This window comes from Ovis canadensis, chromosome 1 (assembly GCF_042477335.2).
Source record: "Ovis canadensis isolate MfBH-ARS-UI-01 breed Bighorn chromosome 1, ARS-UI_OviCan_v2, whole genome shotgun sequence".
Lineage (NCBI taxonomy): Eukaryota > Metazoa > Chordata > Mammalia > Artiodactyla > Bovidae > Ovis > Ovis canadensis.
In genome coordinates this window covers 270,506,817-270,521,873 of record NC_091245.1, presented here as the reverse complement: position 1 = coordinate 270,521,873, position 15,057 = coordinate 270,506,817, and positions in this window count along the sequence as shown.

Sequence of the window (15,057 nt, the reverse complement as noted above, 5' to 3'; positions counted from 1 at the left end):
CTGCGGGATAAACAAGCACAGCAGCGGCCCTGCCTAGTGATGACCAGGTTTCCACATCCAGGCCCCCACATCTCCCATGTCACCTCCCTAGAATATTTTTCAGACCAACCCAAGAGAAGAGGTTGGACTTCCCAGGAAGGAAGGAATCTGCCTGCCAGGGCAGGAGACGCAGATTCAGTCCCTGACTCTGGAAGATCTGGGGGTAACACATGGCAATCTGCTCCACTACTCTTGCCGGAGAACCCCATGGACAGAGGAGCCTGGCAGGCTATAGTCCCTGGGGTCGCAAAGAGTCAGACACAACTCAGCAAGCAAACGACAGCAAGAGAAGAGGTTTGCAAGCCTGTGTGTGTGGATCCCTGCGACCGACAGCCAGACCCTCATTCATCACAACTCTGCTTCCTAAAAGTGTAACTCCGGGCATGTACAGCGCCTTATAAATCAAAAGACCCCAGAGCTCCACTAGCCCGAAACAGTAGACGGTGGGAGGCGCCTGTGTTGTCTGAATGAAACGCCCACTCAGCCAGCTGCAGGCTATCTAAAGCAAACATCCCCCTGTTATGGCCACTCGCCCAGAAACCAGCAGCTGAGCTAGCCTCCCAGGGCGGGAAGGAAGGGCCGTCGGCTCTGAGCAGAGGGGCCCACCAATGGACGGATGGATGGTGGAGGAGGGGAGAACTCAGGCAGTGTCCCGGTGCCGCCAATCAAAGTGGATGCTACAGTAATGACTGATACGCAACATGGACCATCTAACTGCTAAGTCGATGTTTATTATATTCTTTGGAGCAGGGACTCTTCTGAACTTCCTGTGATCAAAAACGCTTGTTAATCGTTCTTATTTAAAGCCAGATCTCCCAACATACAACTTTGTTACACATGGACTGAATTAAAAGCAGGAGATTGTTTTTGTCTCCAGAACTCAGCTAATGCCAAAACAAATGTACATTAAAACGCTAGGCCTTTTTTCCCCCCTCTCTTTTATCTATTCCTTCCCCGCCCCCTCTACAGGAGGCAGTGAAACATAGGAAAGAAAAATGAAGAGGCCGGAATAAGCTCAGGGTGACTGGCAGGGAATTTCAATTCTGTCTAGGTGGAAGCGCTAGGTTACAGTAGGAATCATTGAATTGTTGCGTTGCTTTTACCTTTTTCCCTGCTGGTTTTCTGGGTGTAGCTTTACAGTATATGTCAATGGCTGGGAAAGGTCTCTTCAGAGTGGCTATTTTCTTGCTTAAATTAAATGTTTTTGATGTATTTCCTCTAGATACCCCACTTCTTGCAGAAAAATATTCAGAATGTGTTTGTGATTAAAGAGTACCCTAGAAAAGCTCATGCATCTTGAAGGGTTGCCAGAAAAAATATAGGTTATTCAGCTAAAATTTAAATTTGAGATTTTTTTTTTTGATGTCCAGGTAAACTATGAAATGTTGCACAGGGTATAGATATACTAAAATGTCATCCATGTTGACCTGAAATTCAAATTTGAATGTCCTGTATTTTTATTTGTAAAATTTGGCAAGCCAGCTCATTCGGCCATAGGGTCCTCTGAGCATGTAGAGAGGTCGAACGTGTGTGCATGCTCCGTTGTGTCCAACTCTTTGTAACCCCATGGGTGTAGCCCGCCAGGCTCCTCTGTCCATGGGATTCTGCAGGCAAGAATACTAGAGAGGGTTGCCATGTCCTCCTCCAGTGGCTCTTCCCAATCCAGGGATCAAACCCACATTTCCTGTGTCTCCTGTGTCTCCTTGACAGGCTATTTCTTAACCAGTGAGCCAGCTGGGAAGTCCCCTGAACATGTTCTAGATGGTAATTATTCTAAACACTGGGGCAGCTGTTTCATTTCTATATTGCCACTCAGAACAGTTACCTAGAAATGGTTGAGTCATCTGATCTAATATTACCAATTTGTCATCAGGTCATATGGCAAGTCGCAATGAGAGTATGGAGACTATTCCAACATGTTTCCTAATAAGCTCAAGCCCTTTAGACTTGAAGGGGGAAGAAAGAATTTTAGCCGAAGTGGTAAAGGCACTGGGTAATTAATTAGAACACCTTGAGTGTGGAAGAGGGTGGTGATGCTTCTGCATTTGAAGCTGAGTCAAGGCCAGGAGTGCCTGCTATTTGAGGATATTTTTAATAGAAGATTTTTTTCCTTAATTAGTTCCAAATTGGCCATTTTCTGGAAGTAAAGAACTGAAGAGTATATAGGCAGTCTAGGACTTCTGACCTTCCTTTCAAATCTCAAGTGCCAAAGTCAACGGAGCCTGATCTGAGTTTGAAAACATTCCCAGGTTCTGCACACAAGGTCTAAAATTAAACTTAATTATCATCGCTTCACGATGCTCTGTTAGAGGAAAGTCTGTGAGTCAACAGGAGGCGTCCTACTCAACCTATGCTCATCGCCTTCGAAGTGGTCCAGCCAAGAATGGCAAGTGACACCACCACCCGCATGTGGACGAGGACGGTGTGTATGTGACCCAATAGCTTCACTGTAGACACACATTTGCTCAAACATCAAAAGCAACAGGACGATTTTCTTGACTTACTATCGGAGGCACCTTTTTTGTATTTTGAAAACGTCCTTCCTCATGCCACCGGAGACCCTGCTGCTTGTTCACTCAAAACACCTCCTGGGAAACTCTGAGAAAAGCTTTATTTAGAAGCAAATGAGCCTGTGAGTCATGCAACTTTTTGCTTGTGTTTTTCTTCTTCAGTTCTCCGGCTCCCATAAACATTTATATGAAGACAGGATACTTTACTGCGTTTCAAAAGTCCATCTGCCACAGCTGGTTCTTCCCTACCTGAAGTCATCAACTTTCATGAAAAGAAAATATCTGGTTTTCTTTCAAATGCTGAGAAAGGCAAAAATAGAAAAAAAGAAGAAGAAGAAGGAAAGAAAAATGACCCTTGAGCAGACTTACCTCTCCAACGAGCGTTTCTCAGCATCCTTCTATAAAGCAGTAGTGCTTGCTTAATGCTGGAATCAGCCCAGTGGTGGGAGGTAGTTTTATAAGAGGAACATTATTCCAAGGCAAAGAAATCACCAAAGATGATGTCCCTTTCACGAGGCAGTGGAAACATCATTTCTTTTCTTTTGGAAGAGACTGCGGAGAGTGACAGGCTATGTAAAAAGCGCAGATTGATTTCCTGATCACATTTTCCTTTTAAGTTTTTCAGACGCTTCATTTCAGCTCAAAAGTAGCCGCTTGCTAAAAGCAACACATTCTCCAGGTCTAAGGATCCTGCTCTGATTTAGTATTATCCTTCTTGGCTCCAGGGTAGGTTTGTGGGTTCTTAGATATTTCATTAAAAGACGGATCTTATTTGTGATCTAAAATATTACTTCTTTGGTATCAGCTTCAATCCTCTTTAACAGTAGTTTTGCCAATATTTCCTTGTTTAAAAATAAACCCAAACAATAACACAAATTCTTTATTGTTGTTTTTCCTCCAGCACAGAATTAAACACTTTATTTTCGGATACTTTGCTTTCATGTTTTGATTACTCCTTTTCTCCAGTGCATGCACAGGTGCTGTTGAATTTCCCCTGGATATTGCTTAGTCACTGAAAGAACTAGGTTTAAAGGTTACTTTCTCAACTATATCAATACCAAGCAGATGTTAGCGGCAATACCTTGTTTCAGATGGAGAGAATAGACCATACACATCCCTGTGCATCATTCACTGGGTCTACATCCTGAATCTAGAAAGAGAAGGAAGGCAGTATAATGCTGTGATGGAAAACAGATGCTCCAGAGCCAGGTCACATGGGTTCAGATCTCAGCTCCATCACTTACTAGCTGTGTGAGCTTCAGAAATTGATCTAATTGCTTGGAACCTCAGTTTTTCCACCTATAAAATGGGGATAAAAGTGGTACCTCCCACTTCACTTGCTTGTCATGAGTATTAAGGAAACTGGCTTTGGTACGCAGAAGAGTTATTTGTCCCATAGCAGGTGCTGTGAAATATTGCCGTTGTTATTATTGAAAGGTTAGGACTATGGGGAGATACTCAAAGGGCTGGACATAGAAATGTGGACATTGTGAATGATAAAATGAAAGAACGAATAGTATTAAAATGTATTTGTTGGAGCACTCACTCTGTGTTGGAAAATGCGCTGGGTGCAAGGATATAAAAATCCGAAGTTACAGCAAGTGCCCTAAAGTAGTTTAGTATTGGGAGAAAGTTGAAGGAGAGCAAGGCCATTGATGTCAGAGAGCTCTGAGCTTGAGTCCAGCTCCATCAATAGAAATGGCCTTAGCAAGTGACTTCTCTCACTTGTAAAATAGAGATACTATCACCCCATTAGGTTGCTGTGAATAAGAATATGGAATACAGAGTATGTACATGGTGAAAGTTAAAGTGTTAGTCACTCAGCTGTGTCCGACTCTTTGACCCCATGGGCTGTAGCCCGCTAGGTTCCTCTGTCCATGGAATTCTCCAGGCAAGAACAATAGATTGGGTAGCCATTCCCTTCTCCAAGAGATTTTCCCTACCCAGGGGGTCAAACCTTGGTCTTCTGCATTGCAGGCAGGTTATTGTTACCCTCTGAGCCACCAGAGAAAGTCCCTGTACATGGTGAGGCTCAATAAAGAAGTGGTGATGCGTATTATGCCCGCACGTTAGAATCTGTGTCTACATGTTTAGAGAGGGAAAGAAGATGATGGCACAAGGTTACAGTCACACTGGTAGGTTTGGCCCAGGTGAGGGTGGAGGTCATATTCTGCCTAAAGAAGTCTAGTCAGGGGATGGAGGGTGGCAGAGGCAAGGACAGCTGGGTCTCCTTTCGCAGGAGAGCAGACACGTCCTAGGGAAGCACCAGTACCCAGAGAGGCTTAGGAACCAGAGGGACTGGTGGGTCTGGGAGAGACCATGGGTTTAGTGCTGTGAAACAAAACGCAAGGTGGAGAGGTGGTGGGACTGATGATGCCCAGAGAGGCAGGGACTAGCTCATGCCTTTGTCAAAATGTCAGTGTCTCAATTAGGTCTCCTTGATCCCCCTATTTAACGTATCCCTTCCCCATCTTTTCCTAGTATCCTGCTTGGCTTTGTTGTTCTCAAAGTCATCTTCTGTACCTTTTCCACAAGTCGTCTTCCAAACATACATATCCATATGTGTGTGTCTCTCTCTCCCACACAGACACCACACACACACACACACACACACACACGACTTATTTTGTCTATTATCTGTCTCTCCTTGTTAGAATGAAACATCTATGAGAGCATGAACATTGCATCTCCAGCACCTAGATTGATACCCAACACACAATAAATGCTCAATAAATAGAAAGTACTGAGGATAGTGAATGCATAGCTTTCTCTGATGGGCAAAAATGTGTGCTTGCCCTTTGGCCAGAGAAACCTTGAGAGTTCTAAGCAAGGTCCAATGCAGTCATATTTTCCTTTTGTAAAGAATGACCGTGATTATCATTGAGGGTGGACTGCTGAGAATTTCTTCCAGCAATCTGAGCTGGCTGGACCAGATCCAGACTCAAGGAGGGGAGAAGCTGGGGACCAGCAGAGAGGCTTGGAAGGCACAGCAGGCAGAACCTGATGACAGGTAACAGGGGACAAAAGGAAGAGTGAGCAGGTAAGGTCTCCTCAGGTGCCTGCCTTGAGCAGATGAGCTTTATTCACTGAGATGGTAAAAGAATATGTCAGTGAATTAAAGAAAAATAATAATAATATTCTCACCCCAAGAAGGATCAAGGATATCAGAGCTGCTCAGCGTTGATGACTGATTGATTGAAAACAAAGAAAGAAATGAGCTGGTCAAATCCTATTATTATTAAACCCATAGTTTCCTGTTTGTGTTTCAAGCTGAAAGCACAAGCTGGAATTAACATTGCCAGGAGAAAGATCAATAACCTCATATATGCAGATGACACCACCCTTATGGCAGAAAGCAAAGAACCAAAGGACCTCTTGACGAAAGTGAAAGAGGAGAGTGAAAAACTGGCTCAAAACTCCACATTTAGAAAACTAATATCATGGCATCTGGTCCTATTACTTCAAGGCAAATAAATGGGGAAATAATGACAGACTTTCTTTTCTTTGGCTCCAAAATCACTGTAGATGGTGACTGCAGCCATGAAATGAAAAGATGCTTGCTCCTTGGAAGAAAAGCTATGACAAACCTAGACAGCATATTAAAAAGCAGAGACATTCATTTGCTGTCAAATGTCTGTATAGTCAAAGCTATGGTTTTTCCAGTAGTCATGGGTGGATATGAGAGGTGGACCATAAAGAAAGCTGAGCACTGAAGAATCAATCTTTTGAACTGTGTTGTTGGAAAAGACCCTGACGCTGGGAAAGGTTGAAGGCCAGAGGAGAAGGGGATGACAGAGGACGAGATGGTTTGATGGCATCACCGATTCAATGGACATGGGTTTGAGTAAGCTCCAGGAGGTTGTGGAGAACAGGGAAGTCTGGCGGGCTGTAGTTCATGGAGTCGCAAAGAGTTGGACATGACTGAGCGCCTGAACAAAATAGCTTCCTGAATTCCTTGTGGTCTCAGAAAGATGAGACTTGAGAAAATGTCTTTCTTAACAGCAATGGGAAAAATTCAGCAACAGATATCTGTAAAGAGCCAATGACATCCTAAAAGACGGTATTTCACTTGATAATGTTGTCGTTTACTTTAATGAGTTTGCTCTGTGTGCACATATCTTTCCCCCACAGCTATGAGCACGGTATTCAATCTCTAGTGATAGGCCGCCATGAGGCAAACTGAAGAATCAGTGAAGCAAGGAGATAAAATCAACAGAGCTTCCATCAGAACTTTTCTCCGAATGCCCTTCTTAGAGGCAGAGGTGGCATACGGGTGTTGCCAAACACTCATGATGACCCAGCCACACAGCTTCCATGGGTAAATCTACGGAGACGTTATCATCACCCAGTCCTGGTGTGAACTAAATTCCTGGCCAGGTTGCTGAATTACTTCTACTTTCTGAAGGAGGGTAGGATACCAGGAGGCCATGTATTCCGTGTGGTTGGATGTAGCCCTTCAGCGATCTTCCGAACCCTGAGATTCATTCATTCTAGTCAATGATCACAGCAGTGATCCACCCCAGGGTGGCCTGATAGATACCACTGGGATGAGTTCCGTGTATAGTTCTGTCTCCTGGTGGCTGGGGCATCCTAGGAACCAGCCAGGAATCTAGAGCAAAGGGGCCTTTTCCACGTGTGAGGGGAGAATGGATGTTTCCACCGTTAGTTCTCTTACCCATAAAATGAGGATGAGAACATTGTGTTGAGAAAGTTAAATGGAATAAGACCATCCAGCTTAGCATGACACCTGAATGGGCAGGTTGCGCAATCAGTGGTTACCGAGGTTGTGGTCCTGATGGCGTTCCATCTTATCTCTACTTCAGAGATGCTGGAACACGTGCAGATTCTAAAGGGAGACATGTAGAAACACGTTCCTAAGTGAGGAAAGTGGTAAAAACGAAGAACTGCTTTGCTGAATATGAAAATAATTTGAGTTTCCTGAAAGGACTTGGTCGTTATTCAAAACTGACACGTTTAACTGAATATAAATTTCTGACTTTAGATAAATAACTGAATATAAATTTGCTCATAAATGACACACATAAGCCAATTCAGCATTTTTAGGACTTAGTATCTACTATTATTGCTAATATTTGGAAAATGGTGTTTTGTTAGAACTGGTGTTTTCCAACTTTTAAGTTGTATTTTTTGAAGTTTACTGTATTTCTAAATACAATTTTTATACACAAAAAAAGATTTTTGTGAAAAAACACATCCTTAATTTTGCAGTGGAAATGAATGAAATATCTGGTCATCTTTTTCAGAAACTCACCTATGCAAAATTTGAGAAGTTCCAAGTTTAGTGGGAGATTTCACTAAATGACTTACCAACATCTAGTGTTTCTTTGCTCTTTCTCTCAAGTCGACTTTGCTAAGACTCAATATTTTAAAAGAAGTCATATATATATATATATATATATATCCCTGTTTATAGCTTTTAAAAGTCTATGTTTTGTTTAGGTTATTGATTTACAACTTCCAAGGTGCATTTTTCCTCCCAGCAGTTTCTTGGTTTGTTTTCTTATGTGTTACTTCTTTTTTCCCTTGTATTATCATGTACCTTTTATAACTCAACCCCAAATCATGCATCAAACATTGGCTATATACTGTGTACTGTCACACCATGTAAATCCAGAATTCACTGTGGTCAGAACAGTATTTTATTCCTCTCCTCTCCTCCTTTCTCCAGTTCCCCACAGAATCCAGAAGAATGATGATGTGTGCCAGAAATTTTCAAATGGAGATCAAGCTGTTGGAAAATGCTCTTCTCCTCTTATTTCATTCCATTTGAATCTATGACGGTTGGTTGAAGTTTTCCACGTTCTTAAAATGACTCAACAAATGTCCCCTGGGGTATTTCCATCCTCTAACCATTAGCTCACTTTCTTTGCTTATTCATTGCCAGTTGCTTCGTGAGCTGAGCCAGGGTATCAGAGATGAATGACTCAGCGCTATCTCAGGAATCCCCAGCATTTTCCCTGCACTGACTCACCTCACAGATCTCTGTGCTCACCTGTCGGGCGCATGGCTGAGGCCGAGCACATGTGGCTCTGGGTGGTCAGAAGGCTCCTGAGACTTACATCCAGTTGCAAAACTGTGATTTGAACAAAGTTCTTTTGCCTGTTTTTCCTTTGGCATCATCTTTCCCTTAAGTGAATTCCTTGAGGATAAGAGAGGGCTTTGTCTTAGTCATCTTTGAATCACCAGTGACTACCCATAGTACCTGGGGCACAATAAAACATCTGTGCTCAAGAAATATTTATTGAATGATGGAATAATGTAATCTCAAGAAATCTTAAAGGCAGTTCCTATGATTGTAAAATGGAAAAAAAATATTTTAGGAAGATGGAGATTTAAGTCAATATTTGAGAATGTATTTAAAAGTACTTAGTGGAGGATAAATTAGGAGTTTCAGATTAACAGATACACACTACTATATACTGAATAGGTAGTTAACAAGGGTTTACTATATAGCACAGGAAACTATACTCAATATGTTCTAATGATCTAAAAGGAAAAAGGATCTGAAGAAGATATATATGTATGTATAACTGAATCACTTTGTGGTACACCGGAAACTAACACAACATTGTAAATCAACTATACTTTAATCTTTTTTAAAAAGTATCTCAATTCTGGGAATTTCCTGTAAAGGATGAGTATGACCAGGAAGTCATAAAATACCCAAAAAAGAGTTAAAGCTAGGATTTCCTCACCGTGGAGCCTGGTGAGCTTTCTCAAGCCCATCTTTCTTATGCCTTTCTTATTTCTTTCTGCTTTTAGCACTAAATCCAACTCTTTTGTCCATTCTAATTTCTTTCTCCAAATATAAGACATGAGTCCCATGAAATAAGAGTACGTGTGTATCAGGAGCCCCCAAGACCATCCCCAGAGGAGATGATTCACCAGAAAGACCCAGGAGAGTCAGTGTGTAGTCATACTTGTGGCTACAACATATTACAGTGAAAGGATACCCAGAGAAATCAGCAAAGGGAAAAGAGGAAAGAAGTAAAGTCCAGAGGAAACCAGGCACAAATGTCTACAAGTCTCCACTGGAGTCACACACACAGACTTCCACCATCAAACTGCGACAACAGGGCTTTTACTGGGAGATCACCACAGAGGTACTCTTTCCCCAACACCTAATAATATTCCACACTCCCAAAAGGGAAAGTATAAATCACATTGTGTGTATAAATAAGTTAGGCAGAGTAAACTAGTCTTATCAGTTAGAGAATGGTGAAAACACTACTGAAATGCAAGCTTCTGGATGTCAGCCAAGGGCCAACCTTGCAGGAAGGCCTTTCTAAATCCTTTCTAGGTCAGGTATATTGCTTCTTTTCTGCACACATGTGTACACCAAATTCATCCTCTTTCCCAGCTTTGGAACATGGCACCCTCGTAGTGCCTATTCTGTATGTAAATTTGAATACCAGGGACAGAGGAGCCTGTGGGCTGCCGTCTATGGGGTGGTGCAGAGTCGGACCCGACTGAAGTGACTTAGCAGCAGCAGCAGCTATAGAGGAAAAGACTAGAGCTGTCCTCGGGGGAATCGATACCCTGTATCAGACCCTTGAAAGCGTAAGTGTGGCTAAGATAACCCAGCAGTGACTTCTGGGCAATAGCATCTCACTCATTGGTAAGCAGAAGGAATGGTGTCTAATAAAGAGATGGAAAAGGTAGAATGAGAAGCAGAAGAGTGCAGAATCAGGGAAACAAAGGAAGCAAAGAGCTTCGTGAATGCGACCTTGCAGAACTTCTCCAGAATCTCAGTGAGAAGCTCCAGGCTCCTCAGGGTGCTCACAGAGCTCTCCATCTGCTCTGGGTGGGCTTCTCCAATCTCTTCTTCACTCTTCCTTAATTAGCAAAGCCAGAGCTTCAGAAAGCCTGGAAATTAAGGACTGAACTTTTTATTAGAAATTTCAGTAAGAGGATTACTGGTTACTCACTGAGAGAGCTATCGCAATATAGTGTGATGAGAGGAGTCAGACTGCAAAGGACCGAGGAAGGAATGGATGCTAAAGGAGAAGAGGGCGTGTTGGAAATACATGCTGATTGAAGACGCAGAGACAAGATGGGAGTAGACAGAACAACCTGGTGGTGAGATGAAAGCCCAATCCAGGAAGAAGCGCTTAAATTGGGAAAATCTCAAGCCCACGAGTAGTTTGAATCCAGTAAGTCCCTTCCTTATGAACCTTCAAGTTAGGAACTTCCAAAGATACGAATGTGCATTCCATCAACATCAGGTGTAACTGAAATTTCAGCTTGCCCTCCATCTCCTGGGCTTCCCTCATAGCTCAGTTGGTAAAGAATCTGCCTGCAGTGCAGGAGACCCCGGTTCAATTCCTGGGTTGGGAAGATCCCCTGGAGAAGGGAAAGGCTACCCACTCCAGTATTCTTGGGCTTCCCTTGTGGCTCAGCTGGAAAAGAATCCTCCTGCAATGTGGGAGACCTGGGTTCAATCCCTGGGTTGGGAAGATCCCCTGGAGAAGGGAAAGGCTACCCACTCCAGTATTCTGGCCTGGAGAATTCCATGGCCTTGTGTAGTCCATGGGGTCAAAAAGAGTCGGACACGACTGAACAACTTTCACTTTCCCTCCATCTCCTATTGCTGATGGTCCTTCAGCTCTGCCATCTCCCACCTCCTCTCCCTCCTCCAGTCAATAACTTTTCTTGTTTGTTCACTTGATGCCAGCCCCTGTATGCCAGCTGTTACACTATACGACTGTACTTTTCAAAGCGCTGTACTGGAAGATTGAAAATGTTTTCCTTATTTTTTGTGTTTGTATTTACGCATTATTTGTGTGCAAAGTATTATAACCTATTACAGTACAGTCATTTATAGCTGATTATGTCAGTTGTATACCTCGGACATTGTTGGACTTACAAATGCACCCTTGGCACGGAATTTGTTTGTATGCAGGGGACTTACTCCACAAGATTCAACTGAGAGGACTTTAGAGATACAGGAGAGAATAAGAATGATGAGTGAAAAGAACATGAGGGGAGAGGAAACAGATGCCAATAAAGTTATAACTTGTGAACTTCAACAAGAAAAACAAGCCTCATGATTTGAACAGGGAATCATAAATATCATAGTTGGTACACATGGATATATTTGCAATAAGGCTATGGAACAAACTGTCTATTCATCTCAATTTTCTATTAAAATGGCAAGTTTGGCTACCAAACTTGAGGCATCTGTATGAGAAAAATGATTCTTAAGAAGAGGGATGAAGGTTTTTAATGGACATTGGAAAGTATCAAAAAATGTCTTGCCAAACAATAAGTAGGAGAACTGATTCATGATTGAATATCTAATTGAGACATGAGATCATACATGCTCTTTGAAATCCTCCACCTCCACCACCAGGTGCAAGAAGGCGGCTAGAAATGTTGATTCAATATTGTAGTTTCATTTTGGGAGGCTAGAGGGTAAGGAAACTGAGAGTCCTGGTGACGTTGATGACTGGAGCCAAGGGAGGGAAGATCAGGAGAAACCAATTCTGAAAGAAAGTGAGGGCATGGGAAGTGTAAAGAGCAGGGAGAGGAGAAGCGGTGATAAACTCAGACAAACCAGAGGTTTTAAAGAGTAGATTATTGTGTTGAGGAATTCAAGGATGGAGAGATTCTATGATTTAATCTTGAGAGAGAGTGCCTGAAAAGGAGTAGAGATGAAGGTCACTGTAGATGAGGAAGTTAAGAAGTGCAGAACAAGGAAAGCATAAGGATCCAAAATCACCGAAAAGAATGGTGGATCCATGAGTTTAAAGGAAATAGGGAACTTTTTTTAGGTGCCCAGTTCTTCAATGGATGCATAGGGTTGGCTTAGGAAATAGCAGGCGGCTAAGAACAAGAAGCGGAGAAGGCAATGGCAACCCACTCCAGTACTCTTGTCTGGAAAATCCCATGGGCAGAAGAGCCTGGTAGCCTGCAGTCCATGGGGTCGCTGGGGGTCGGACATGACTGAGCGATTTCACTTTCACTTTTCGCTTTCATGCACTGGAGAAGGAAATGGCAACCCACTCCAGTGTTCTTGCCTGGAGAATCCCAGGGACGGGGGAGCCTGGTGGGCTGCCGTCTATGGGGTCGCACAGAGTCGGACACGACTGAAGCGACTTAGCAGCAGCAGCAGCAAGAACAAGAAGAAGTAGAAAAAGATAATGTGAGGAGAATTTAGCCTCAGTGTAGCAAAGATCATAGCATCTGGTCCCATCACTTCATGGCAAATAGATGGGGAAACAGTGGAAACTGTGGCTGGCTTTATTTTTCTGGGCTTCAAAATCACTGCAGATGGTGATTGCAGCCATGAAACTGAAAGACACTTACTCCTTGGAAGGAAAGTTATGGCCAACCTAGACAGCATATTCAAAAGCAGAGACATTACTTTGCCAACAAAGGTCTGTTTAGTCAAGGCTATGGTTTTTCCAGTGGTCATGTATGGATGTGAGAGTTAGACTATAAAGAGAGCTGAGCTTAGAAGAATTGATACTTTTGAACTGTGGTGTTGGAGAAGACTCTTAAGAGTCCGTTGGATTGCAAGGAGATCCAACCAGTCCATCCTAAAGGAGATAAGTCCTGGGTGTTCATTGGAAGGACTGATGTTGAAGCTGAAACTCCAGTACTTTGGCCACCTGTTGTGAAGAACTGACTCATTGGAAAAGACCCTGATGCTGGGAAAGATTGAGGGCAGGAGGAGAAGGGGATGACAGAGGATGAGATGGCTGGATGGCATCACTGACTCGATGGACGGGAGTCTGAGTGAACTCCGGGAGTTGGTGATGGACGGGGAGGCCTGGCGTGCTGCGATTCATGAGGTCGCAAAGTCAGACACAACTGAGCGACTGAACTGAACTGAAGCAATGACATCCTGAGGGTATTGGGATAATGGTCTAGGAGCCTCAGTGAGAAGTGAAAAAGAATGTTTAACCTCTGACACCTACCATCTGAGGCACCACTGATGCTGAGGCAGAAGCTCCAATACTTTGGCCACCTGATGTGAACGGCCAACTCATTGGAAAAAACCCTGATGCTGGGAAGGATTGAGGGAAAAAAGAGAAGGGGATGGCAGAGGGTGAGATGGTTGGATGGCATCACCAACTCAATGGGCATGAGTCTGGGCAGATCAGGAGATGGTGAAGGACAGGAAGCTGGGTGTGCTGCAGTCCTTAGGGTCGCAACGAGTCGGTCGGACAGGACCTGGTGACGGAGCAACGGCTGACACCTACATCCCTGAAAAATAACCAGCATTCTCTCTAGGAGCTGCAAAGGAGTGGTATAATGTTCCAAGAGAAAATAAACCACTCAACTAAATTAAAGTCTTATTTTACCCTTGAAATCCTTATCATTGTCTTCATTATCATATGAATTAACCATCTATAGATATCATGACCTCTCTTTAGCAGGTTTCGTAATTATGTCAGAAGCTTTCAACAACCATCAGTGTGTATTTGTATTCAAGCCAACAAGGTATAGACAAGCTTACATTTATGAGATCTATTTATTTTTTAAGAATGAATCAAAAGATTCCTTTACCTAATGCTGCCAATTAATTTCAAATAAGTTTTCAAGACTGGGTTTTATTAAAAACATACATTTCGAGAAGGTTTGTTGAAGACTGTATCTAATTGTCATGTTTTTTGAGACGAGTAGTTTAGTGTGTTGGTAATTTTATTCTGGAAAAAAATTTCAGATACTATAAATAGCATAAAGTCTGTTGTTAGCAATAGCAATCTAATAAATATTAAAATCTGCTTGTCATGTAAGATTAATGAGTGATTATTTAGGACTGAACACATGTTAAAACTATTTGGCCACCAAGTAGCCCATTAAAATAGTGATGATATGAAACCAGATATAATCCAGAAGCAGTTCAAACATGGAAATACTTAATCTGTCCATCATTTTAAAGCTCTTATTCAATATTCATAATTCAAAATCCTCACATTTTATGCAGAAATCAGAAATTTGGCAAATCCTATATGAGAGAACTAAATAGTTTGTCTTAAAATTATTCCCTGAAATATTTTTGAAAAGTGTTATTCTAGAAAAGCAATGATTAGTATAAGAAATGCAGTAACTGACAGGTATTTTACTCCTGCAAACATTATTATTTCTGTTGAACACATGGAGCCATTTAGAACCTAGTTCAGTCTCTCTAGAAGCCGTATGATACAGTTGTAAGAGATACTAAAAATAATCATAGTCACTAACATTTTTTGTGTTTATTATGTCCCTGGCATGATAAATGGCTTTATTCGGATTATTTAATTATGATAATAAAGACTCCCATAAGACAAATACTATTTTTTTCCCATTTTTAAAATGAAGTAACTGAAGCTGAGAAGGTTGAGAAACCTTATTCATAAAGCTGTTGAAGGTCAGGCTGGGATTTGAACCCAAGTCTGACTCTATTCTATACACCTGTCCATTTACATCAGCCCAGAAGTCTAACTGCCATGGACAGACCCTCATGCAAGGGGAGCTGACAGACCTGCTCACCCTCCCT